We start from the raw sequence: 24,808 nt of genomic DNA, 5'->3' as shown, positions 1-24,808 counted from the left end.
GCATCAATGACTCGATGGACGTGAGTTTGAGTGAATTCTGGGAATTGGTGATGGACAGGGAGGCCTGGCGTGCTGTGATTCATGGGGTCACAAAGAGTCGGACATGACTGAGTGACTGAAATGAACTGAACTGAACTGAACTGATATATATATGTGTGTGTACTGAGCATATATTTTGTTATATATATGTTATATATATATGCATATATATTTTAACTTATACGTATTCAATTTAAATATCATCAATAAAATAAAAATAAATCATTGCATAAGATATATATGCTAGAATCCAAAAAATCTTTATTAAAAAAGAAACATAAGAAAATTAAAGTGGTAGATCAAGTGATTGATAAGAAACACAATATTGTTAAGATGTCAGTTGATCTATAGATTCAATGCAGTCTTCAAAATTTTAGCAGACTTTTTTTTTTTTAGAAATCAACAATCTGTTTATAAGACATGAATGAAAGAGGAAAAGACCTAGAATCATCAATACAATCTGAAAATAAAAGAAAAAAGGGGGAGGATATATACTATCTGATTAAAACATTTATTATAAATTTACACAACCATGACACTGTGATATTCACAAAAGGATGGAAATATACATTATTGGAATAAATAACAAAGATATATGCTCACCTATTTAGAGACAATTGATTTTTTGAAAATGACTAACAATTCAAGGGAAGAAACAGTTTATTTTTTCAACACATGGGACGGGGTCAATTGCATATGCATATAGAAAAAATGACATCAGGCCATAACTTTCATCATATTAAAAATGTGAAATAGATTATAGAGATAAATATAAGCACTAAGCTGATTTAACTTTCATGCAGAGTACATCATGAGAAACACTGGGCTGGAGGAAGCACAGCTGAAATCAAGATTGCTGGGAGAAATATCAATAACCTCAGATATGCACATGACACCACCCTTATGGCAGAAAGTGAAGAGGAACTAAAAAGCCTCTTGATGAAAGTGAAAGAGGAGAGTGAAGAAGTTGGTTTGAAGCTTAACATTCAGAAAATGAAGATCATGGCATCCGGTCCCATCACTTCATGACAAATAGATGGGGAAACAGTGGACACAGTGGCTGACTTTATTTTTCTGGGCTCGAAAATCACTACAGATGTTGATTGTAGCCATGAAATTAAAAGACGCTTACTCCTTGGAAGGAAGGTTATGACCAAACCAGACAGTATATTCAAAAGCAGAGACATTACTTTGCCAACAAAAGTCTGTCTAGTCAAGGCTATGGTTTTTCCAGTGGTCATGTATGGATGTGAGAGTTGGCGTATAAAGAAAGCTGAGTGCCAAAGAATTGGTGCTTTTGAACTGTGGTGTTGGAGAAGACTCTTGAGAGTCCCCTTTGCTGCAAGGAGATACAACCAGTCCATCCTTAAGGAGATCAGTCCTGGGTGTTCATTGGAAGGACTGATGTTGAAGCTGAAACTCTAGTACTTTGACCACCTGATTAGATAAGCTGACTCATTTGAAAAGACCCTGATGCTGGGAAAGATTGAGGGCAGGAGGAGAAGGGGACGACCAAGGCTGAGATGGTTGGATGGCATCACCGACTCAATGGACATGGGTTTGGGTGGATTCTGGGAGTTGGTGATGGACAGGGAGGCTGGTGTGCTGCGGTTCACGGGGTCACAAAGAGTTGGACATGACTGAGTGACTGAACTGAACTGAATTAAAGCAATAAAACTACTGGAAAAGTAAAAGAAAACCTTTTAAATTTGTGATTATATCGAATTACATAACAGGACATAAACATGAAATATAAGAGGAAAAGTTATAACAAACTTAATCAAGCTTAAGATTCGTTTTTTTTTAAAACACTTAATAAAATGAAAATATGTCATGAACTGACACAAAATATTTACAGTACGTATTTCCGACTAAGAGTTTGCATGCAGAATTTATAAATGATTCTCAATTTGAAACTAAGGAAATAAATAATTTAGTTTAAAATAGATAGGCAATTTGACTACTTTAACAAAAAAGAAATATGAATATTAAATTGATCCATAAAGCAAGATTCAAAATTATTTCTAATAAAGCAAGTGCAAACTAAAACTACAATGAGATACTAATACTCACCAACATCTATGAAAACAGCAAAACCTTTTTAAAATTTAAGACAGAACAGCTGAGTATACCAAGTGCAAACGAGGATGTGGAGCAACTAGAACTCTGTCAAGACTGCTTGGGATGCAAAGTCACAGAGCAAAACTGGAATACAGTTTGAAGATTCCTCATAAAGTTAAATTTACTGTTAATTCAGAAATGCCAAGTCTAGTTATTTACCCAAAGATGCGAAAATTGCAGTATCCATTAGGCCTTCATACATTGTCCACCCAAACCTTTACACACAGTCTCCCCATATTAAATCTCTAGTATCAGCCACTTAAAATACTATTTTTCCTGTATACTTAAATATAAGCATACTTAAATATATGAATTTTAATCACCAATATAAAAAAGAATACTAGAAAAAATTAAGAGATGAAATTGAAATTCAATGCATTGGAACCTTTAGGATATAGTTTAATGAACCACAAAGTAAGGACATTTATTAAAGAAAACTTCCAAGTAGTATATTCATATAAATATGGTTTGCAGATGACTGTTTCTTGAAGGAGAAAAGCTGAACCAATTGTTTGTGTAATTTTAACTTGAGGCACTGATGATCAATTTATTTTTATGTATGCTGCAGAGCACGATGTTATGTTTTATGATGATGGATTTTATTAACTTTGTAAAGAAGACATTCTGTATTATTTTCTTTATTTTAGAATATTTTGCTATGCCATTTCTTTGTGACAAAATAGACAGTGGATTCACAGTCCTTCTATGTGAACTTGGGAAAGTTAAGCAAGCTTATCAAGTGATTTATGGGCTAAATTGTGTCCCCCAGAATTCATCTGTTGCCATATATATAAGGCTTCCCAGTGGTTCAGTGGTAAACATCTGCCTGCAATGCAGGAGCCATGGGGAGAGGTGGGTTCTATCCCTGGGTCAGAAAGACCCCTTGGAGAATGGCATGGCCGCCCACTCCAGTATTCTTGCCTGGAGAATTCCATGGAAAGAGAAGCCTGGCAGGCTACAGTCCATGGGGTCACAAAGAGTTGGATATGATTGAAGTGACTTTTCATGCACAATGCCCAGTATTTCAGATTGTAACTGTTTTGTAGTTAGGGTTTTTAAAGAGGGAGTTAAGTTAAAATGATGTTGTTAGGGTGGGCCCTAATCCAATTTTAATTGGTGTCATTATAAGAAGAGGAAATTGGGCAGAGACATTCACAGAGGGAAAACACAGGGACAAGGTAGCCATCTACAAACCAAGGAGAGAGCCCTGAAAAAAACCAAATCCGCTGAACCTTGATCTCAGACTTCTAGACAGTAAAGAATCTGCCTGCAGTGTAGGAGACCTGGGTTCAATCCCTAGGGCGGGAAATCCCTGGAGAAGGGAATGACAATCCACTCCAGTATTCTGGCCTGGAAAATTCCACAGATAGAGGAGAGTGGGGGACTACAGTCCATGGGATCCCCTAGAGTCGGCCACTACTGAGCAGCTAACACACAGTCTCCAGAACTATAAAGAATAAATTTCTGTTTTTTTTTTTTTAAGCCTCTTTTTTTTTTTAAGCCAGTCTATAGTACTTTGATATGGCAACAGCTAGCAGGCTATTATACTAGTCTTTTGATCAATGAAATGGGGATGAAAATAATTTATCTCATAAGGGATATAAGGCAAAATGATATTTTATTACCCATCTTCATTTCTCTACCAATTGAAACAAATCTGTATTCTAGGCATGGATAAAACACAGTTGAATTAATTACATATTACATTTATGCTCCCCAAACACATTAGAAACTACTAACTACTACTACTAAAAACTATGGATAAATAATATTGTATATAACAAAACATAGTTCTCCTTTAGAAGATCTGCTCTTGTATATTTTTATAATGACCATTTTTCTCCCCTTTTATCCTTTGAAAAATAGTATGCAACCTTTTTCTCCCCCTTTTATCCTTTGAATAGGATTAGGAAGTTTAAATTTTTTTTCTGTGGAAACTAATAGTTCAGGACACTTAATCATTAACTGTGTAGGTGTAGTAATAAAACTTTCTTTGCTTTGTAAAAACAAAACAAAATAAAACAGAAACAAACCCAAAAAAAATCTACTACACAAATTTCCATAATTCTATGGAACCAAATATAATTCAAACTTGAATTTCTGCAGTCTTACAGAAGTATCTTTTTCATATTAATAATAATTTAAATGTTAATATGGTAACAAAATTATATTACACAAACAAGAAAAATATATTCATATGCTCATTTATTCAGCACAAGTTTTTATATTCTTTTAGATTCAGTACTTTTTCTACTTGTTCATATTTTTATATAAATTTAGAGTGTTTATATACTCATACCATCTCAGTATTGCTATTCTTTTTATTCAGAGAAGTTTTTTCACATGTCATTAAGTAGTTACCTGATTAAAAAATCTTCAATCAAGTGATTAAACTATATTTTATTTAAATAATTTACTATTGAGTCTTTATGCAAATTAATTGACAATACAATTAGTTTTAGAAATTCAAGGTCCTTTTAATAAAGCATTTTGGGAAGTTTTCTTATTAATTATGTAATGCTGCAACATGTGTTCTGTGGAGCAACTTGCTAAGTTAATACCTAGAACATTAATTCTTAATAGCTTTGGAGCTATAATTGATTTTAATTACAGGTCATATTTAGGAGTAAACAGTATGCTATTGAGAGAGCTTCGAACAAGCACTGATGATTGATGGCATTAGCACTTTCTTTTCTAGCGTTAGAGAGGCTGCTGCTGCTAAGTCGTCAGTCTTGTCCGACTCAGTGCGACCCCATGGACCGCAGCCCACCAGGCTCCCGTCTCTGGGATTCTCCAGGCAAGAATACTGGAGTGGGTTGCCATTTACTTCTCCAGTGCATGAAAGTGAAAAGTGAAAGTGAAGTCGCTCAGTCAGAGAGAGGATATTCCTTTAAAGTTTTTGTCCACAAGATTTTTGTTTTCTAACTCACCAGTGACACACACCATTGCAAATTCAAATTTTCTATACGACCACATTAACTTACGTCTCAAATTACTATGGTAAAAATTACTGCACAGAAAATAAACTATTTTTAAAAATTTGAAATATATAGCTAGTAGACATCTAGTAGATATACGAGGGAAAATTGTGGTGCTGGAAACTGCAATAAATAAACACATTAAAGTGCCCTAGTTTTTGATTATCTCTTTGAAGGCAATTTCTGTTCTTTGAGAAAAGCTTTGCTTAATTGTAAATTCAATTTCATGCAAGTCACTGTGATTTTGATTCAGTGTTCAATCCTACCTGACAATTTGCAATTATAAATTAACTCTCAAGGCTTATCTATTGTACCCTGGGCTATTAACCACTAAGGTTTATAGACACAAGTGCCTTCAGTATGATAGTTTGTTCACAATATCTGACAAGCATTTGTATTCTAATATTAAATTCTTAATAACTGCTGAGATTCTGGTGATTTCTCTTTTTGTGTGTCTCCTGTAATGATGTGTCAAATGAGAAATATAAAGAAATTTAAAACAACCCTTAATTCACTGGACAAGTCAAGTATTCATCTTTTCTATTAGACAGAGGGACTTACATCTTTTGCTGTTGCATATATTTAGTGGCATATCTGTGCCAGTCTTGAACCTTAAATCTGTTGTTAATTTTACCTTAAATCTGTTGTTAATTTTCCCCAGTATGAATGCCACTGTTAATTTGAACAGTGGTCTGAGGATGCATACATATGACATACATCACATTATTAAATCAAATTAAGTCATTTGCTGAACAAAATGCGTTTTTAGTTCAATGGTGCTACATGGTCATGGGACTTTGAAACTATCACAGTGATTTCAGCAATGGTGAAGGCCACTCACCCGATATATATTCCAATTAGACAGGGGATTATATTTCAAATTAGGTGTCTAAAACCTTGTTATTAGAAACTAGATTGCACAAAGAAATATTAAAGTGAAAAGTGTTGAATTAACACAAAACTATTACTGACATATTAACAGCAATGCAATTGGAAATTCATATACAATGTATCTAAATATTTAAAAGTTATAAATCAAACCAAAAACTGCTAAGTAAAATATATCATGTTGCCCTCTCACAACATATATATCTCATAAGGAGAGAAGTTTAAACCAAAGGATGTATGTAAGCTATGGCTTCTGGATGAGTGAAGGTATGCAAAATATCAAAGATGACTAAATATGATGGTTGCAAACATCTGGACATTCTGCTAATGGGCAGGGAATATTTGAATGAGAATTTTTTTTTTAAGTGTTACTGATTTTTAAATTTTTTCCATACATTTTACAAGTTCTGTTCCAGAAAAAATTAATTTGTTAGAATCAAGATTTTAACATAATTGACATTTTAATTTCAGTGGTAATTATTAGGAGACAATCTTACATGGATCTCTTAATTTTCTGCACATTTTGTAAGCAGCAGCACAGACTGTCCTTTGCTTCAGTCTGTTTTCAAGAATATTTGTGTAGAGAATAGCCTTGGAAAATTGAGTTACTTACTAAATAGTGTTGCAAAGGACAGGAGTGTTCACGCTCATTGTTTATGATTTCCTGTGCTAAGTTTAGGGCTCCTTCCTTCTAATGCAACACACAGACACCCTTTGGATCACCCTGTGGGAACTGGTGCTTGGGCAACCACCATAGAAATGCTGATACTCTGACTACCACCAGTGCTATGAGTTACAAAATGCTTTTTGTCTCTGACCCAGGAATCTTCTAACAGAAACTATGAGACTTTGGCCAGCTAACAAACTAGTTCACCAGTAGGGTAAAATCTCTTGTGCTTTCAGAAGCATGGGGCAATTATAAAAATAATTATTTACTTTGAGTAACTATTAATTATACTGCCATAATCAATATTTTATGTAATATATAATTGGTAAGATCATCAAAATTACTAAATGATAAAATGTATATTGTTACCTAATAACTATACTACCAAACATGTAAATTAAAATAAAAATGATAGCAAATGAAGCAACTGACAAACAACTAATCCCCCAAAATACAAGCAACTTATGTAGCTCAATTCCAGAAAAATAAACGACCCAATCAAAAAATGGGCCAAAGAACTAAATAGACATTCCAAAGAAGACATACAGATGGCTAACAAACACATGAAAAGATGCTCTACATTACTCATTATCAGAGAAATGCAAATCAAAACCACAATGAGGTACCATTTCACACCAGTCAGAATAGCAGCTATCCAAAAGTCTACAAGCAATACATGCTGGAGAGAGTGTGGAGAAAAGGGAACCCTCTTACACTGCTGGTGGGAATGCAAACTAGTACAGCCACTATGGAGAACAGTGTGGAGATTCCTTTAAAAATTGCAAATAGAACTGCCATATGACCCAGGAATCCCACTGCTGGGCATACACACTAAGGAAACCAGAATTGAAAGAGACACATGTACCCCAATGTTCATCGCAGCACTGTTTATAATAGCCAGGACATGGCAAAATCAATACAGTATTGTAAAGCAAAATAAAAATTAAAAAAAATTAAAATAATAAAATAAAGAAAAATTAAAATTAAAATTTTTTATCATTTCCGTATTTGAGCAAATATTACCTTGCCCCCAAATTTTAAAGTATCTTAAAAACTAAGTTAAAAGTTTAAATACAAATTTAGCTAGCAAAATTAAATTATAATATTCTGTGCTGCACTCAATATGCCAGCAAATTTGGAAAACTTAGCAGTGGCTACAGGACTGCAAAATGTCAGTTTTCATTCTGTTCACAAAGAAAGCCAATGCCAAAGAATGCTCAAACTACTGCACAATTGCACTCATCACACACGCTAGCAAAGTAGTGCTCAAAATTCTCCAAGTCAGGCTTCAACAGTATGTGAACTGAGAACTTCCAGATGTTCAAGCTGGATTTAGAAAAGGCAGAGGAAGCAAAGATCAAATTCCCAACATCCGCTGGATCATGGAAAAAGCAAGAGAGTTCTGAAAAGCATCTATTTCTGCTTTATTAACTACGCCAAAGCCTTTGACTGTGTGGATCAAAACAAACTGTGGAAATGCCAGACCAGCTGACCTGCCTCCTGAGAAATCTGTATGCAGGTCAAGAAGCAACAGTTAGAACTGGACATGGAACAACAGACTAATTCCAAATAGGGAAAGGACCACATCAAGGCTGTATATTGTCACCTGGCTTATTTAGCTTATATGCAGAGTACATCATGTAAAATATTGGGCTGGATAAAGCACAAGCAGAAATTAAGATTTCTGGGAGAATTATCAATAACCTCAGATATGCAAATGATACCACCCTTATGGCAGAAAGCAAAGAGGAACTAGGGTGGCTCTGATAAAAGTCAAAGAAGAGACTGAAAAAGCTAGCTTAAAACTCAACATTCAAAAAACTAAGATCATTGCATCTAGTCCCATCACCTCATGGCAAATAGATGGGGAAACAATGAAAACTGTGACATAATTTATTTTCTTGGGCTCCAAAATCACTGCAGATGGTGACTGCAGACATGAAATTAAAAGACACTTGCTCCTTGGAAGAAAAGCTGTGACCAACCCAGACAACTTATTAAAAAGCAGAAACATTACTTTGTCAACAAAGGTCCATCTAGTCAAAGCTATGTTTTTTCTAGTAGTCATGTATGGATGTGAGAGTGGGACCATAAAGAAAGCTGAGCACTGAAGAATTGATGCTTTTGAACTGTGGTGTTGGAGAAGACTCTTGAGAGTCTCTTGGATGGCAAGGATATCCAACCAGCCACACTTAAAGGAAATTAGTCCTGAATAGTCATTGGAAGGACTGATGCTGAAGTTGAAACCCCAAAACTTTGGCCACCTGATGCTGAGTTCTGTGTCATTTGAAAAGACCTTGATGCTGGGAAAGATTGAAGGCAGAGGGAGAATGGAATGGCAGAGAATGAGATGGTTGGATGGCATCACCAAGTCAATGGGCATGAGTTTGAGCAAACTCTGGGTGTTGGTGATGGACAGGGAAGCCTGGCATGCTGCAGTCCATGGGGGCCTCAAAGAGTCAGACACAACTGAGTGACTGAAATGAACTGATGTCCATCTAATTTCCAGTGTGAAACTATCAGATTTTATGCAGTTTATGCATGAAGTATACATGTATATAAATTTACATATTATGTATTGATTTCTAAAATGTTCCTTTCTACTGGAGGGTAGGGAAGAAGAGTAAACAGTATAAAGCACCTCTGAAATACTCATAATCACCAGAATTAACTGTTTAAGAACTTAAAGGTAAACACTGGAAAAAAAATCTAAATCTACGTCCCCTTTCTCCAAAATCAGCAACTGTGACAAGATCTTTGCTTTTCTCCTACCTAACGTAGGAAACCTGACACTTGTCCAAAGTTCCTAGATACAAAATTTTTCAAGTCTTTCAAAGAACACTAAAAAGGATACCTGTGTATTTGAGTTCTCATGGAATAAAGGACATATATTTCACTTTATCATGTCTCCTTATGTATTTAGTCTTGGAGAAAGGACTCATAAAAGAGGTGGAGAGAGGTGACCAAACCCTGTTAGGATCTTAGCTGTGCTCAAAATCATTTCACAGCAGCCCTGACAATATTCCTCTATCCTTTTCTCCTAACCTGCTTATTCACCAAAATGTTTGGTTTGATTATTAAATGTATAAAGACCTGGCCCCATGCCTTAATTGGGGACAACTCTAAAGGGCTATCTGAGCTCCAAGCTTCCTATGGAACTGACTAAGACCTTCATTATAACTGCATTGCTGTCACTACCTCTGCCTCATCAGTCCTTTTTTTTTTTTTCCCCCTACTTCCTCACAGTATCTGATCCCTTGAGTACTCTCCAGTTAATTCCATGCAGGCAAACATCCCTCTTAGAACCTCTTCCCCAGAAAACCCTTCCTAAGAGATAGATGTCTGACAAGGTCTAAGGAAACAGATTCTAAAATGGGATTTTGAAGCTGATATCCACTGGGAGCTGATAATACTTATTCTGTCACTGGTGGTAGGTGTCACAAGGAATTTGGCTTATCTCATGATACAATTGTTAAAGTTTTTTTTTTTTTTTTTTTTTTTTTTTTTTTTTTCCCAAGCGGTGAAGTTGCACAGAATACCAAGTAAGGAGAACGTACTGGTGAGTGATGAGTGGCCTTAGAGAGGTTCAACTGCATTAGGGGTTGCAAGGACAATAAACATTGATGCACTGGAGAAAGACAATGCTGATACTGATTAACTAATTAAATGAGAGTTAATTGTGAAACCCAGAAGGCCCCTTTTGCAGTGTATAAAAAGACTTTTATTACTTGTAGCCAGAAGGCAGCAAGAGTTGATCATAAAACCCCACACTTAAAAGTAGAAGCGCTCCTGAGAAGGTGAATTCTCATTTTTAGCTAATGTCCTACACAAACATAAGGCCTTGATTGGCAGAAACAAGATCCTGAGACAGAATGGCATGGTGGGTCATCCCACTTGAAAAGACTTGAAACCCCTTACATATGAAGCCTCTGAATCTGTAGCAGTGGCCCATTCCTTTCTATCAGAGACTTGACAAGGATGCACAACATGATGCTTCATAAAGACCCCACTCCATCATTTATTCCTGATTTTGGTCACAAGACCTGTAGGAAAAGTCCTATCCCTACATAATCCAGCCAGTGGTCTATATTGTTTTGTGCATGTGTGCTTAGTCACTCAGTCATGTTCAACCCTTTGTGACCCCATGGACTGTAGCATAACAGGCTCCTCTGTCCATGGGGATTCTCCAGGCAAGAATACTAGAGTGGGTTACCATGCCCTCCTCCAGGGGATCTTCCCAACCCAGGGATCAAACCCAGGTCTCCTGCATTGCAGGTGGATTCTTTACCATCTGAGCCACCAGGAAAGACCCTATATTGTCTTATCCTGGTGCTAAGTTAGCTATTCTAAAATCTGTTAAAATATAGTCCAAAGGGAATTGAACCCTCTGGACAGTCAAAAGAATATCATAGAAATTTAGTTGTATAAGCAGAAACTCAGAAAAGGAAAGATTAGAAGACTGAGGTTAAGTTCAGCTGTAGAAGCAGGATTTGGTGGACCTATAGGAGTGGACACAAAGTGTAAAAACCTTTGCATCACATGTTAGCATCCACTGAATGGTACACATTATAAAAGGCAATATATACACACCAAAATAATTAGAAGGAAAAATCTACTATCATCTAGGTCCACTTGACTTTGGAGAATTTGTGCTTTCTTTTCCCATAACTATGGGAAATAGAAAGTCTGAGGCCCTGATTTTCAGAGAGAAAATGGTTCCACAAGAGAATACAATAAGAATAAAGTTAAAACTTGAGCTATGGCTTCCACTTAGTCACTGTGGGCTAGGAGATCAGGAGACAGGCAAGAGTTCCAAGCCTGGTTATTGATCTTGCTGATATGAAATATGGAGAGTGTTATTAAGGAGGAGGCTGGACTTAACTTAGCATAATGTCTTAAGTTTCTTCTATGTTGTCTCATATGGCAGAATTTCTCTCTTTTTTAAAACTGAATAATATCCAATGTTTGCTTATACCATACATATCCATTCATACATTATTGGATATTTAGGTTATTTCTACATCTTGATTGTTGTGAATAATGCTGTAAGAAATGCAGTCAATCCCTTGGGGAGCTTGGGGGCTAGGATTGACTGGCTGGTGCCTCTGCTGTGATCATGTTGTCCTCCCTCTGAGCAATTCTAAATCTTTCTTCTCCAATTAACTTGTCTGCATGCAAACCTCCTTTCCAGAATCTGTTCCTGGGGAAGCCAAACTAAGACAACTAATTTTGTATAAGATTAGAATAGTTAGATGATTTGGTTAGTTTTAATTATTTATTTCAGAAGTCTTATAACTTATTGTTGATAGTTGAAGGCTCCTGTATCATATTTTCCTCTGCAGGAAGCTTTTATGTGGAAGAGACATCAGAGACATGTTCCTTTATATTTCAGGGCTGATGCTAATTCTATAGCATTTGCTCTGTATTTCTAGTTACGTAATTACTGGATAACTTGCCTGTGGGGATTTAGTATACTTTATCTCAATGTCTGTTCAGCTGCTCCTCTTAAACTCTAATTGTAATTCCAAAAGATAAATTAAGTTGGTTGCTTGTCAGTGGAGATTACAGTGTATGTTATTACTGTTCCCTGACGGGAAACAGATCGGACAAAATACCCTTGACTTTATGTTGATTTATAATCACTCTTCCAGGGGTTCATATTACAGATACTATGAATAGAGGGCAAGGGATTTTTGAAAAGTGTTTATCAGTCTGGGACCCTAGTTGAAAGAAAAGAAAATAATTCTGCATGTATAATAAGAAAAGGAATTTATCAAAAAAGCATGGAGTACCATATACACACACACACACACATAAGTATGTGTGTGTATATGTGTATATATATATATATATATATATATATATAGTATATATAGTATATATACTATATATATATAGTAGTAATTTAGTCGCTAAGTCGTGTCCGATTCTTGCGACCCCATGGACTATAGCTTTCCAGGCTCCTCTGTCCATGGGATTCTCCATGCAAGAATACTGGAGTAGGTTGCCATTTTCTTCTCCAGGGGATCTTCCCAACCCAGGAATCGAACCCAGTCACCTACACTGCAGGCAGATTCTTTACCATATGAGCCAGCAGGGAAGTCCAAGTATGTATGTGTGTATGTGTGTGTGTGTGTATATATATATATATATATATATATATAACACAATAATTGAGAATATTTAATATTCTCAATTAATACCTCTAAAGAAGAGGTCCACATTTTTTTTTAAAGTCCATACTGGAAATATTTTTGTCTTTATGGGCCATACAATCTATACACTTTCTCAAATTTGCCTTTGTAACATGGAAAAAGTATAGACAATATGTAGACAAATTAACGTGGCTGTGTTACAACAAACCTTTATTTATAAAAATAGAGACCCAATTGAATTTGTCCCAAGACCTAGTTTACCAACTCCCGCCTAAAATAATAGTGCATTTATTCACCTTTCCATGTATTCTCATTCCCTCCAACTCATCACATTTTAAAATAATTCTATAAATATAGGTTGTCACAAATCAATTATGTACTATTCAATTACCATTATGTCTACCTTCTACCTCAATTCTAGATAATATTTATATAACACCCCACTAGTCCTTTTGAGAAACTTTCCCCAAACATATTTTTGTTCCCTGAGTTTCTGCAAGATCACAAACGTTCTTCTGTGACCTCTTATTTGAAGGTCTATTTGATTACACATAACTTCCCTGGTTCACATTTTTTTTTCATATTTACTCCATTTGTGGCAAAATATGCTGCCTTAAAAATGCCTGATGCTAATCTGATTCTTTTATTCCTTAAATGCTGCCTTGTCTTTTTGCCTGTATGGCCATATAAGCTATTTTTTTGTTTTTGTTCCTTTTTTCTATAGCCCATTAGTTTTGTTAAATTTGACTGGATGTTATCATTTAGTATCAGTTTGCTCAGTAAACAATGTGCCCTTTTTAAAAGTTGGCCTATATATATGTATTTTGTTTTGTTTTGTTTTTTATTATGGTTTTTAGTAGTTTTCTTATACTGCTTTGATTTGTCTTCTTTGGGAATTGCTTTCATCTGTAGAATAGGTTTTCTTTGCTTCGATATCTAAAATCTTCACTCAAAAAATTTTATATCTCTTTTAAAACTTTTGTTGGAACTTAAAAAAAAGTTTTTTTTTAAAATCTCATATATTTTTCTTCAGATACTGTATTGGAAGTATTGTTCAAATTAGAAAGTGTTAGTCACTCAGTCATGTCCAACTCTTCACGATCCCATGAACTGTAGCCTAACAGGCTCCTCTGTCCATGGGATTTCCCGGATAAGAATACTGGAGTGGGTTGGCAGTTCCTTCTCCAAGGGGTCTTCCCAACACAAGAATCGAACCCAGGTCTCCTGTGTTGCAGGCAGATTCTTTACCATCTGAGCCATAGGGAAGCCCATCATTGGGTTACTTAACCAACAGAAATTTATTGTCTCACAGTTCTGGAGACTGGAAGTCAGAGATGAAATGCGGGCAGGGTTGGTTTCTCATGAGGCCTCTCTCTTTGGTCCCAGGGATATTCTTCTTGTGTCCTCACCTGGCCTTTCTTCTGTGCAAGGGCACACTGATGACCCTCCTGGATTAGGGTCTCACCCTTAAGACTTCATTTAACTTTAATTAACTCCTTAAATCCATTATCTCTAAATACAAACATATGAAGTTAGGGCTTCAATATAATAAATCTTAAATTAACAACATCTTCCCCAGTGGCTCAGATGGAAAAAATCTGCCTGCAATGTGGAAGATCTGGGTTTGATTCCTGGCTTGGGAACATACCCTGGAGGAGGGCACGGCAACCCACTACAGTATTCTAGCCTGGAGAATCCCTGTGGACTGTGGAGCCTGGTAGTCTACAGTCCATGAGGTCGTAAAGCATCGGACATGATTGAGTGGCTAAGCACAACAACAAAAACCCATGCCAGCAACCGAAATTCATGGAACATTAGAATAAAGAAAGCATTTCTAAGTGTTGTATGCATGGCAAATCAGGTGGGGGAAAAAGGTATGATTATTTGATTTGGAGCTATTTAGTATTTTTCTTAATGCATCTTTTTTTGTGGGTGTTGTTCAAAGCAAGACGTATGGAATATCAGTTGCTCAGTACCTGCTGTTATTGTGATTAAGAGACAGACACTGTTCAAGGAAAATTGTTTTGTAATTACAACAAAAAGCAGGCAATCAACACAAGTATTGTCTTTTTACATTTTAAAGAGAGAGAGAACTAAATTAAGCCACAACCTTTATTTGAACATCACAACTCATTAAAACTAAAATTGTTTTCACAAAATATCTACCACCCATGGTGATGTCTCCTAGGACTGTTAGCTATTGTTATATTTATAAGAATCTAACCTGACCTTTTAAAACTTTTCATCATTATCTGAAAAATTGCCAGAAGAAGAATATATGGGATTTTAAAGATTAACATTCTCTGGTTTAATGCTTTTCAATAATTGACATATTAGTAGATTTAATCTTGATTTTGTTTTCCTAAATCTCCTTTATTTCTATCTTCACACTTATATCTCTGAAAGAATGGTAGAAATCACCCTGAGAAACAAAACAGGTTTCTGAAAATGAAAAAGAAATATCATTATTATCATTATCTATATGTGTTTTTAATATGCTAACAGGAAAAAAAGTTGGGGGTTAAGGAACCAGGACATTTTGTTTGTTTCTGTTTTTTACTGTTTATATGGGCAAGTACCCAAAGATAAAGGTAATGTATTCTATGTATTGTAGAAAAGACAGACAGCAATTGTGGAATTTAGCAACAATTAGAGTAAGAGGCTCTATGGCATATTTAGAGAGATGTACCAATTAGTAGGTTTAATGTATACATTCAATAACAGTTAACCATTGTTTTTGTTACTTTAAGCTCTGGGACTGTGCATATAAAGAGGGAAAGTTCTTACCTTAAGGACAGGACAATGAGAAAAGGCACAGGGAACATGGTACATGTCATAATTAAAGACTATAAAGGAGGCCTTTATTGCATGGATTAGGAATCAAGGATTCTGAGAGTCAAGGAGATTCAAGACAGATGTTACAACAGTGGTGGTGGTGGTGGTTTAGTCGCTAAGACTTGCCCGACTTTTACTGAAGGAGGAAACAGAAAAAGCTCTACCTTGAAAGCAGGACTTCATCTTGGGCCGGACTGTGGACTTTGAGCTATATGCCCAGTATCTATGGAACTGGAAAAAAAGGCCCCTGGAAAGAAGAGCCTCAGGGCTCTCCATGACTAAAAGAATACCCCAATTATCTGTGAACTGAATAGAATCATACATTCTATTATGCTTATTGGGGTATGACCACAAGCCTATTGATAATTGTCCACTGTTAACTACCTAGACTTAAGGCATATGAATCATAGGTGAACTTTGATTGTATCTTTCTTTTTCCTTTGTTCAGACTAGTTTCAGGGAATTTTCAGAGGTGGATTTGGGCACATATGCTTAGGGTATATAATGTTCTCACAAAAACTGGTCGGAGTCCTTGGCTAACAGGACACTCTGCCTTGGGCCCACCAGTGTAAAAAACTGCTCTCCACTATCTGCATTGTCCTTCTGAGTGAGTTTGTTTCCCGGAACACGTGGCTACAACATTGTGACCCTATGGACTGTACCCTGCCAGGTTCCTCTGTCTATGGGATTCTCTAGGCAAGAATAGTGGTGTGGGTTGCCATTTCTCTCTCCAGGGGATCTTCCCAACCCAGGAATTGAACCTGCGTCTCCGGCATTGCAGGCGGATTTTTACTGACTGAGCTATGACTATGAGGGAATTACTATAGAAATTCCACCTTAAAAGGATTAGCCTGATCTCACTAGAGTCAGTAGTCAATCCTTAAATTTTCATTTTTTGGGGGGAATTTTTAAAAAAATCTGATTTTATGTAATCAAAGATCAAAATACACATGTAGTAACTTTTAAATTAGCATTGCTTCCTTACTTAGTTAAATAATTGAGTACAAATCTGTTCCACATCTTTTAGTATATTTTAAAACTTGGCATTTCATATCTGCTACACAATTTTCATAATGCTATAATCTGAACATTGACATACTCATGTCAAACTCATACTCACTGAAGGGGAGGAAAAGTTTTCCTTGACACACTGCATATCTTGGTCACAGAATACTATTTCTTTTTGCTTAAGTTAATGTGCCCATTTTTTCTTTCTTTGCTGTTTTTTAATTATTACGTTTTATCTTTTCTTGGTGCTATTTCCTTTAACACCTTATATGTAGTCTATATGTAGGCATTTTGTAATTAATTTTTATGTTTTTAATGTAAATATCAGGAATCGATACATAGTCTTTGATGAATAAAATCACTAGAGTCCAATGTGGAATATTGTCAAGCATATCTCAAGGTTAGTAATGTTTTTACTTTATTATAAGATTTTAGATATATTCTGAATATAAAATATCCATATAATATATTCCAAATAGGGAAATGACATATTTTAGAACATAGACTGTAAAAAAACCTGAATAAATTATGTTTACCTCATTGAAAATAAATTAATAAATTTGGTGAGAATACTTATGCACATCATTGCATTATTTCATCTATTTAGTTTCAAGTAGTAAGATGTCCTTTTCATTATAGGGGACTGGAAGGCAAAGGTAGGAAGTCAAGAGTTTTGCCAAGAGAATGCACTGGTCATAGCAAACACCCTCTTCCAACAACACAAGAGAAGACTATACACATGGACATCACCAGATGGTCAACACTGAAATCAGATTAATTATATTCTTTGCAGCCAAAGATGGAGAAGCTCTATACAGTCAACAAAAACAAGACTGGGAGCTGACTGTGGCTCAAATCATGAGCTACTTATCGCCAAATTCAGACTTAAATTGAAGAAAGTAGGGAAAACCACCAGACCATTCAGGTATGACCCAAATCAAATCCCTTGTGATTATACAGTGGAAATGAGAAATAGATTTAAAGGACTAGATCTGATAGATAGAGTGCCTGATGAAGTATGGACTGAGGTTCATGACATTGTATAGGAGACAAGGATCAAGACCATACCCATGGAAAAGAAATGCAAAAAAGCAAAATGGCTGTCTGGGGAGGCCTTACAAATAGCTGTGAAAAGAAGAGAGGTGAAAAGCAAAGGAGAAAAGGAAAGATATAAGCATCTGAATGCAGAGCTCCAAAGAATAGCAAGAAGAGATAAAAAAGATCAATGCAAAGATATAGAGGAAAACAACAGAATGGGAAAGACTAGAGATCTCTTCAAGAAAATTAGAGATACCAAGGGAACATTTCATGCAAAGATGGGCTTGATAAAGGACAGAAATAGTATGGGCCTAATAAAAGCAGAAGATATTAAGAAGAGGTGGCAAGTACACACAGAAGAACTGTACAAAAAAGATATTCACGACCAAGATAATCACGATGGTGTGATCACTCACCTAGAGCCAGACATCCTGGAATCTGAAGTCAAGTGGGCCTTAGAAAGCATCACTACAAACAAAGCTAGTGGAGGTGATGGAATTGCAATTGAGCTGTTTCTTTCTTTTTTTTTTTTTTTTTTGAATTAGGATTTTAATTTTTATTTATTTTTTTTCAGGTTTAGTTTTTTATTTTTTAAATTTTAAAATCTTTAATTCTTACATGCATTCCCAAACATGACCCCCCCTCCCACCTCCCTCCCCACAACATCTCTCTGGGTCATCCCCATGCACCAGCCCCAAGCATGCTGCACCCTGCGTCAGACATGGACTAGCGATTCAATTCTTACATGATAGTATACATGTTAGAATTCCCATTCTCCCAAATCATCCCACCCTCTCCCTCTCCCTCACAGTCCAAAAGTCCATTATACACATCTGTGTCTTTTTTCCTGTCTTGCATACAGGGTCGTCATTGCCATCTTCCTAAATTCCATATATATGTGTTAGTATACTGTATTGGTGTTTTTCTTTCTGGCTTACTTCACTCTGTATAATCGGCTCCAGTTTCATCCATCTCATCAGAACTGATTCAAATGAATTCTTTTTAACGGCTGAGTAATACTCCATAGTGTATATGTACCACAGCTTTCTTATCCATTCATCTGCTGATGGACATCTAGGTTGTTTCCATGTCCTGGCTATTATAAACAGTGCTGTGATGAATATTGGGGTACATGTGTCTCTTTCAATTCTGGTTTCCTCGGTGTGTATGCCCAGCAGTGGGATTGCTGGGTCATACGGTAGTTCTATTTGCAATTTTTTAAGGAATCTCCACACTGTTCTCCATAGTGGCTGTACTAGTTTGCATTCCCACCAACAGTGTAGGAGGGTTCCCTTTTCTCCACACCCTCTCCAGCATTTATTGCTTGCAGATTTTTGGATTGCAGCCATTCTGACTGGTGTGAAGTGATACCTCACTGTGGTTTTGATTTGCACTTCTCTAATAATGAGCTGTTTCAAATCCTGAAAGATGATGCTATGAAAGTGCTGCGCTCAATATGCCAACAAATTTGGAAAACTCAGCAGTGGCCACAGGACTGGTAAAGGTCAGTTTTCATTCCAATCCCAAAGAAAGGCAATGCCAAAGAATGCTCAAACTACCACACAGTTGCACTCATCTCACCCACTAGTAAAGTAATTCTCAAAATTCTCCAAACCAGGCTTCAGCAATACGTGTACCGTGAATTTCCAGATGTTCAAGGTGGTTTTAGAAAAGGCAGAGGAACCAGGGGTCAAATTGCCAACATCCGCTGGATCATGGAAAAAGCGAGAAAGTTCCAGAAAACATCTATTTCTGCTTTATTGACTATGCCAAAGCCTTTGACTATGTGGATCACAATAAACTGGAAAATTCTGAAAGAGATGGCAATACCAGACCACCTGACCTGCCTCTTGAGAAACCTATATTTAGGTCAAGAGGCAACAGTTAGAACTGGACATAGAACAACAGACTGGTTCCAAATAGGAAAAGGAGTACGTCAAGGCTGTATATTGTCACCCTGCTTATTTAACTTATATGCAGAGTACATCATGAGAAATGCTGGACTGGAAGAAACACAAGCTGGAATCAAGATTGCTGGGAGAAATATCAATAACCTCAGATATGCAGATAACACCACCCTTATGGCAGAAAGTGAAGAGGAACTAAACAGCCTCTTGATGAAAGTGAAAGTGGAGAGTGAGAAAGTTGTCTTAAAGCTCAACATTCAGAAAATGAAGATCATGGCATCTGGTCCCATCACTTCATGGGAAATAGATGGGGAAACAATGTCAGAATTTATTTTTGAGGGCTCCAAAATCACTGCAGATGGTGATTGCAGCCATGAAATTAAAAGACGCTTACTCCTTGGAAGAAAAGTTATGACCAACCTAGATAGCATATTCAAAAGCAGAGACATTACTTTGCTGACTAAGGTCCGTCTAGTCAAGCTTATGGTTTTTCCAGTGGTCCCATATGGATGTGAGAGTTGAACTGTGAAGAGAGCTGAGTGTCGAAGAATTGATGCTTTTGAACTGTGGTATTGGAGAAGACTCTTGAGAGTGCCTTGGACTGCAAGGAGATCCAACCAGTTCATTCTAAAGGGGATTAGCCCTGGGATTACTTTGGAAGGAATGATGCTAAAGCTGAAACTCCAGTACTTTGGCCATCTCATGCAAAGAATTGACTCATTGGAAAAGACTCTGATGCTGGGAGGAATTGGGAGCAGGAGGAAATGGGGATGACTGAGGAGGAGATGGCTGGATGGCATCACGGACTCAATGGACGTGAGTTTGGGTGAACTCCAGGAGTTGATGATGGACAGGGAGGCCTGGCAAGCTGTGATTCATGGGGTCCAAAGAGTTGGACACGACTGAGTGACTGAATGGAACTGAACTGAACTGAGTAATTTACTGAGTTTGCATTTTATACCAGATATTATGCTAAGGTACTTAAGCATGTATATAATTACATAGATTCCAGAAAGGTCTCAAGCCCCTTGAAACATATTTGGAAAAAGAAAGATTATTTGTCAATGCCATGCAACCAAGGAGCGAAAGACCAGTATGTAAAGTTTTGCTAATTATATACTTAATCATGTTTGCTTAAGGGGCAGCCCACGTGAACATGGGTTCATCAGTTCTCTTTAAGCTTCCCTGTCCATCACCAACTCCCAGAGTTTGCTCAAACTCATGCCCATTGACTTGGTGATGCCATCCAACCATCTCATTCTCTGCTATTCCATTCTCCCTCTGCCTTCAATCTTTCCCAGCATCAAGGTCTTTTCAAATGACACAGAACTCAGCATCAGGTGGCCAAAGTTTTGGGGTTTCAACTTCAGCATCAGTCCTTCCAATGACTATTCAGGACTAATTTCCTTTAAGTGTGGCTGGTTGGATATCCTTGCCATCCAAGAGACTCTCAAGAGTCTTCTCCAACACCACAGTTCAAAAGCATCAATTCTTCAGTGCTCAGCTTTCTTTATGGTCCCACTCTCACATCCATACATGACTACTAGAAAAAACATAGCTTTGACTAGATGGACCTTTGTTGACAAAGTAATGTTTCTGCTTTTTAATAAGTTGTCTGGGTTGGTCACAGCTTTTCTTCCAAGGAGCAAGTGTCTTTTAATTTCATGTCTGCAGTCACCATCTGCAGTGATTTTGGAGCCCAAGAAAATAAATTATGTCACAGTTTTCATTGTTTCCCCATCTATTTGCCATGAGGTGATGGGACTAGATGCAATGATCTTAGTTTTTTGAATGTTGAGTTTTAAGCTAGCTTTTTCAGTCTCTTCTTTGACTTTTATCAGAGCCACCCTAGTTCCTCTTTGCTTTCTGCCATAAGGGTGGTATCATTTGCATATCTGAGGTTATTGATAATTCTCCCAGAAATCTTAATTTCTGCTTGTGCTTTATCCAGCCCAATATTTTACATGATGTACTCTGCATATAAGCTAAATAAGCCAGGTGACAATATACAGCCTTGATGTGGTCCTTTCCCTATTTGGAATTAGTCTGTTGTTCCATGTCCAGTTCTAACTGTTGCTTCTTGACCTGCATACAGATTTCTCAGGAGGCAGGTCAGCTGGTCTGGCATTCCGTCTCTTAAAGAATTTTCCACAGTTTGTTTTGATCCACACAGTCAAAGGCTTTGGCGTAGTTAATAAAGCAGAAATAGATGCTTTTCAGAACTCTCTTGCTTTTTCCACGATCCAGCGGATGTTGGGAATTTGATCTTTGCTTCCTCTGCCTTTTCTAAATCCAGCTTGAACATCTGGAAGTTCTCAGTTCACATACTGTTGAAGCCTGACTTGGAGAATTTTGAGCACTACTTTGCTAGCGTGTGTGATGAGTGCAATTGTGCAGTAGTTTGAGCATTCTTTGGCATTGGCTTTCTTTGTGAACAGAATGAAAACTGACATTTTGCAGTCCTGTAGCCACTGCTAAGTTTTCCAAATTTGCTGGCATATTGAGTGCAGCACAGAATATTATAATTTAATTTTGCTAGCTAAATTTGTATTTAAACTTTTAACTTAGTTTTTAAGATACTTTAAAATTTGGGGGCAAGGTAATATTTGCTCAAATACGGAAATGATAAAAAATTTTAATTTTAATTTTTCTTTATTTTATTATTTTAATTTTTTTTAATTTTTATTTTGCTTTACAATACTGTATTGATTTTGCCATGTCCTGGCTATTATAAACAGTGCTGCGATGAACATTGGGGTACATGTGTCTCTTTCAATTCTGGTTTCCTTAGTGTGTATGCCCAGCAGTGGGATTCCTGGGTCATATGGCAGTTCTATTTGCAATTTTTTAAGGAATCTTCACACTGTTCTCCACAGTGGCTGTACTAGTTTGCATTCCCACCAGCAGTGTAAGAGGGTTCCCTTTTCTCCACACTCTCTCCAGCATTTATTGCTTGTAGACTTTTGGATAGCTGCTATTCTGACTGGTGTGAAATGGTACCTCATTGTGGTTTTGATTTGCATTTCTCTGATAATGAGTAATGTAGAGCATCTTTTCATGTGTTTGTTAGCCATCTGTATGTCTTCTTTGGAATGTCTATTTAGTTCTTTGGCCCATTTTTTGATTGGGTCATTTATTTTTCTGGAATTGAGCTACATAAGTTGCTTGTATTTTGGGGGATTAGCTGTTTGTCAGTTGCTTCATTTGCTATAATTTTTATTTTAATTTACATGTTTGGTAGTATAGTTATTAGGTAACAATACACATTTTATCATTTAGTAATTTTGATGATCTTACCAATTATATATTACATAAAATATTGATTATGGCAGTATAATTAATAGTTACTCAAAGTGAATAATTAGTTTTATAATTGCCCCATGCTTCTGAAAGCACAAGAGATTTTACCCTACTGGTGAACTAGTTTGTTAGCTGGCCAAAGTCTCATAGTTTCTGTTAGAAGATTCCTGGGTCAGAGACAAAAAGCATTTTGTAACTCATAGCACTGGTGGTAGTCAGAGTATCAGCATTTCTATGGTGGTTGCCCAAGCACCAGTTCCCACAGGGTGATCCAAAGGGTGTCTGTGTGTTGCATTAGAAGGAAGGAGCCCTAAACTTAGCACAGGAAATCATAAACAATGAGCGTGAACACTCCTGTCCTTTGCAACACTATTTAGCAAGTAACTCAATTTTCCAAGGCTATTCTCTACACAAATATTCTTGAAAACAGACTGAAGCAAAGGACAGTCTGTGCTGCTGCTTACAAAATGTGCAGAAAATTAAGAGATCCATGTAAGATTGTCTCCTAATAATTACCACTGAAATTAAAATGTCAATTATGTTAAAATCTTGATTCTAACAAATTAATTTTTTCTGGAACAAAACTTGTAAAATGTATGGAAAAAATTTAAAAATCAGTAACACTTAAAAAAAAAATTCTCATTCAAATATTCCCTGCCAATTAGCAGAACTTCCAGATGTTTGCAACCATCATATTCAGTCATCTTTGATATTTTGCATACCTTCACTCATCCAGAAGCCATAGCTTACATACATCCTTTGGTTTAAACTTCTATCCCTAAGTTTAAGTAATTTAACCTCCTCTATATTACTACTATATATATATATATATACACATATACACACATACTTATGTATGTGTTTGACACACACATACTTATGTATGTGTTTGTGTATATGGTACTCCATGCTTTTTTGATAAATTCCTTTTCTTATTATACATGCAGAATTATTTTCTTTTCTTTCAGCTAGGGTCCCAGACTGATAAACACTTTTCAAAAATCCCTTGCCCTCTATTCATAGTATACTGTAATATGAACCCCTGGAAGAGTGATTAGGTCGCTGATTCCTAGAATGTCGATGTTCACCTTTGCCATCTCTTGTTTGACCACTTCCAATTTGCCTTGATTCATGGACCTGACATTCCAGGTCCTATGCAATATTGCTCTTTAGAGCCTCGGATCTTGCTTCTATCACCAGCCACATCTACAACTGGGTATTGTTTTGCTTTGGCTCCATCCCTTCTTTCTTTCTGGACTTATTTCTCCACTAATCTCCTATAGTGTGTTGGGCACCTAATGACCTGAGGAGTTCCTCTTTTGGTATCCTATCATATTGCCTTTTCATACTGTTCATGGTGTTCTCAAGGCAAGAATACTGAAGTGGCTTGCCATTCCCTTCTCCAATAATTTAGATTTTATGAAATTATTAACTAATGGCTATTCTTTTTTCATTATAGGTATATCTGGTTAAAAGTGACTGAACTCATACATGCAATCTTTTAATACAAACCAGTACCTAGATAAAATGCAATTGGTGCTCCATCAACGCAATTAGTGCTGGTTAAAAATTTTTTAAAAAGCATTTTTAGTTAAAATGTAAGGTGAATAAATGGAAGTAAATGTTATACATCACAGAAAAATAAGCTGACACATCAAAAATAAAGAAGTTACATTTGAGAATATTATAAACATGTTTTATTATGTAAGAAGTGTACAGGTTAGCATAACAATGTGCATTGGAACATGATACTAATTTTGATTCAGTATCATTAACTAGTTTTCCAGAAAAGTTAGCTGAAAAGTTTGGAGGGGCAGAATTGTGATAAATGTTTAACTTAAATGAAATGAGGATCAAAAATCCCTGAAGAGG

Source organism: Ovis canadensis, chromosome 10 (assembly GCF_042477335.2).
Source record: "Ovis canadensis isolate MfBH-ARS-UI-01 breed Bighorn chromosome 10, ARS-UI_OviCan_v2, whole genome shotgun sequence".
Taxonomy (NCBI): domain Eukaryota; kingdom Metazoa; phylum Chordata; class Mammalia; order Artiodactyla; family Bovidae; genus Ovis; species Ovis canadensis.
Note: the sequence above shows the minus strand (reverse complement) of the source record.